Consider the following 4716-nt stretch of genomic DNA (forward strand, 5'->3'; position numbering starts at 1 on the left):
CCTAATCGATTGTGTAGGACCGCTTCCCAAAACGAAAAGTGGGAATCAATATCTTTTGACTAGAATGCATGTGCCTACTAGGTTTCCAGAGGCCATTCCAGTACGTAATATTACAGCTAAAAAGATTGTGGAGGAGTTACTTAAATTCTTTACTAGATATGGACGACCCACAGAAATACAATCGGATCAAGGATCGAATTTTACTTCAAGGTTATTCAAATAAGTTATGGATAGATTAGGAATAAAACAATTTAAATCAACTGCGTACCATCCAGAATCGCAGGGAGCGTTAGAAAGGTGGCATCAGACATTAAAGACAATGTTGAGGGCTTATTGTCAAGATTATCCAAAGGATTGGGATAAAGGAATCCCATTCGTACTGTTTGCAATTAAGGATGCCCCTAATGAGTCAACTAAATTCAGTCCTTTTGAACTAATTTTTGGTCATGAGGTAAGAGGACCACTTAAATTGATTCAGGAAAAATTGGTGAGTGAGAAATCGGAAGTTACATTATTGGATTACGTGTCAAATTTTAGGGAACGATTAATTGGAGCAGGTGAATTGGCCAGACGACATTTGAAAGTTGCACAAAATGTGATGCAACAGGTAGCGGACAAGAAATCCAAAGTTCGTAGTTTTGCCAGTGGAGATCAAGTTTTAGTATTACAGACACATAGAACATACAGTGCAGAAGGAGGCCATTCGACCCATCGAGTCTGCACCGACCCACTTAATCCCTCACTTCTACCCTATCCCCATAACCCAATAACCCCCTCCTAACATTTTTGGGCACTAAGGGCAATTTATCATGGCCAATCCACCTAACCTGCATGTCTTTGGACTGTGGGAGGAAACCGGAGCACCCGGAGGAAACCCACGCAGACACGGGGAGGACGTGCAGACTCCGCACAGACAGTGACCCAGCGGGGAATCGAACCTGGGACCCTGGCGCTGTGAAGCCACAGTGCTAGCCACGTGTGCTACCACTATTGTTACCAGTGGCGTGTGAACCTTTAAAAGCTAGGTTTTGTGGACCTTATCAGATTGAAAGGAGGTGAATGGTGTGGTAAAAACGCCGGATAGAAGGAAAACTCACCGAGTGGGTCATGTGAATATGCTTAAAAGGTACTTTGAAAGGGAAGGAGAGAAAAAGGAGGAGGTTTTAATGATTCTAACTCAAAGTGACGAACCAAATCCAGATGACTGTGAATTTGACATACCTCAAATTAAATTGGAAAATGAGGATGTTTGTAAAAATTGGGATAAATTGTTGAGTTACCTTCCGGAGGAAAAACTAACTGAGCTGAAAGTGTTACTGATATCACATGGGCAAGTTTGTGGAGATAGATTGGGAAGTACTAAAATGGCTATACATGATGTATATGTGGGAAATGCTGTTCCAATCAAGCAACATCCATATAGACTTAACCCTTTAAAATTGGCACAGGTTAACAAAGAGATTGAGAGTATGCTTAAAAATGGAAGAATTGAAGTGGGTTGCAGTCAATGGAGCTCACCCATAGTGATGGTACCTAAACCAGACAGTACCAGACAGTTGTGTGTGGACTATAGAAAGGTGAATGCAGTTACAAGAACGGACTCTTATCCTATCCCACGTTTGGAGGATTGCATTGAGAAAGTGGGACAATCAGTTTTTATTTCCAAACTGGATTTACTTAAAGGTTACTGGCAGGTCCCTTTATCCGAAAGGGGAAAGATTTCAGCTGTTGTGACTCCAGATGGTATATACCAATTCAAAGTTATGCCATTTGGCATGAAAAATGCCCCAGTCACATTTCAACAGTTAACTAATACAGTTGTTTCAGGATTATCCAATTGTGCGGTACACATCGACGATCTGGTCATGTTCAGCGAGACATGGAAAGAACATTTAAAACATCTGATGGAGTTATTCGATCGACTTCAGGAGGCTGGTTTGGTGATAAACCTCACCAAAAGTGAATTTGGAAAAGCCCAAGTCACTTTCCTTGGCCATACAATCGGACAGGGTCGGATGGTCACACGGGATGTGAAAACAAAAGTTATTGGGGGGGGGGGGGAGTGGGGGGGGAGGTTTCTGATACCCTCAAGACAAAGGGAAATAATGCGATTTCTTGGCATGAGTGGATTTGATCGAACATTTGTGCAAAGGTTTTGTAGTGTGATTGCTCCACTGATGGACTTGCTGAAGAAACGACGAAAATTTCAATGGACAGCGAACTTTCAACAGGCATTTGACTGCCTGAAAGCTGTGATAACCAATGCTCCTGTGTTGGAGAATTGCAAGGGGCTCTGTGATCAGATTGAACTAAAGTATCTGAATATAAAGAGAAAAGCCGAGGCGTAGAGAAATGGACGGATTGTGTAGAGACCTTCTTGTTCAAAGAGACTGTCAGTCGAGAAGGATTTCAGTTGGAGGAAGAAGAACTAAAAAAATATATTGTACCTGTTTGCGTGTGTTGTTTCTTTTGAAACGAAAAAGTATATTTACTGTGTGCATTTCTTAAAGGATAGTGAAAAGGTGAAAATGAAACCATCTTGAAGTTGATGGTTTATTTATTTTCTTGGGGGGAGGTGTCATGTGAGAGTACCTTTAAGGAATGCGAGTTTAAGAAATGTACCTTTAAGAAATGGGTGTTTATCAGTGATGTCAGAGAGTGGGTGGAGCTGGGCTGTCTGTCAGCTTTTTACTTTGGTTTTAGGCTGTTAGCTGCAGGGTGTGTTTTAGTTTCGTTTTCAGTGTTGGAGCCGAAGCCAGACAGAGCAGGTGTACTGTTGATCTCTCTGCCATGAATGATCTCTTGATCATTTGGTGAATTCAGAATTAAAAATGTTCTCAGTAGTGAATGTAAACCTAATGTGCGTCTGTTAAAAGGTGTTTCTTTTGTCTTCTGGATGTTGTTTGGGAAGTTATTAAGGATTACTTAGTGTTGTATTCTTTGGGGGTTGTATTTGAATTGATGGTTGCTAAGATGTTCACTGCATGTTTTAAAAAGGTTAACTTGAGTTCATAGAATAAACATTGTTTTGCTTTAAAAAATACTTTTCCATTTCTGCTGTCCCACACCTGTAGAGTGGGCCGTGTGCTCCCCATACCACAATCTATTAAAAGTGAACTCCATGATAAACTTTGGGGTTCTCTAAACCCTGGCCCATAACAGTGTGTGTATTTGCTGTCTTTGTCAACAACACCTCATTCAAACTAATGTCTTCCCCAGCCTGATGTATAATTTCATTGTTTATTTCCCTTTCTCACAGTGATCCTCATCACAATTGTGATCCTAAAGGAAAAAAACTGTGGGCTCTCCGAATGTGTCACCTGTTACCTGTTGGCCATGGCAGTGGGGGATCTCCTGGTCGTGATTCTAGACCTGATATTGAGACACATTCCCATTGTTTTTATTGAACAGTTTAATTTCCTGCTGTCCATCCCCGTGTGTAATATCCACGCCGCCCTGCTTTATGCAGCCACTGACTGTTCTGTCTGGTTCACCGTCACTTTCACCTTTGACCGATTTGTGGCCATTTGTTGCCCGAGGCTGAAAAGTAAATATTGCAGCGAGAAAACGGCGGCTGTGTTTCTGGGAACAGTGGCTGTGCTGAGCTGTCTGAAGGACATTTCCTGGTATTTTATACTCACAGATCGGTATTGGCTGGGGAACAACCCCTGGTTTTGTGTTCCCACGCTGGATGTCCTGACTTCTCCGGTCTGGGGACCAATCGAGTTCCTCCACCACATTCTGACCCCGGGTGTTCCATTCACCCTGATTCTGCTGCTCAATGTTCTCACCGTCAGACACATTGTCCTGAGCAGCAGGGCCCGCAGGAGACTCCGGGCTCACAGCAGTGGGCACAGACCCAGAGACCCAGAGATGGAGAGTCGGAGGAAATCCATTATTTTACTGTTTATTATCTCGGCCAATTTATCCTGTTATGGTCGATTTTGATGTTTTTTTCGATATGGAACCGGGTGATATTTCTGGGGTATTATTCTTTCCGCTTAAATCGATTTGTTATGCAATTGGGTTTCATGCTGCAGCTCCTGAGCTGCTGCACAAACACCGCGATTTATGTCGTGACACAGACTAATTTCAGAGAGCAGTTCAAGAATGTGCTGAAATTTCCCTTTACTGCAATTCTTCAATTCGTTAAATCATACCCCCATTCTACCCCCATTGGCTGCCCAAACTGCTATCGCCAAGAAGACTTGCCCTGAGTGGCCACTCTACATTGCCAGACGATGCGGTTGCCGGTCATTTGCGTTGCTGGGGAGACGATGTCAGTCAGGCGATGGCCTGCGCACTGCACTCTGGGAGAGAGACCATCTGCACATGCGTACAGGCTGCTGTGTTTTAATCTTTAATGTTTAATGATGTTTATGTTATCTCACCCCCTCTCCGGTCAGACTTTTGGTTTCTCTCGGTTACGAAGCGTCGATTCTCCTTTGGCTTTGGGAGTTTTGATTTAAATTAAACGGACCGTACGCAATAAAGACTGGAAAAGATAATGAGATGAAATGAAAATCGCTTAGGCGACTAGGGGCTTTTCACAGTAACTTCATTGTAGCCTACTTGTGACAATAAGCGATTTTCATTTTATAAGTAAGTTTCAAACGAAGTTACTGTGAAAAGCCCCTAGTCACCACATTCCGGCGCCTGTTCGGGGAGGCTGGTATGGGAATTGAAGCGTGCTGCTGGCCTGCCTGGGTCTGCTTT

The sequence above is a fragment of the Scyliorhinus torazame genome, chromosome 19 (genome assembly GCF_047496885.1).
Source record: "Scyliorhinus torazame isolate Kashiwa2021f chromosome 19, sScyTor2.1, whole genome shotgun sequence".
NCBI classification, from domain to species: domain Eukaryota; kingdom Metazoa; phylum Chordata; class Chondrichthyes; order Carcharhiniformes; family Scyliorhinidae; genus Scyliorhinus; species Scyliorhinus torazame.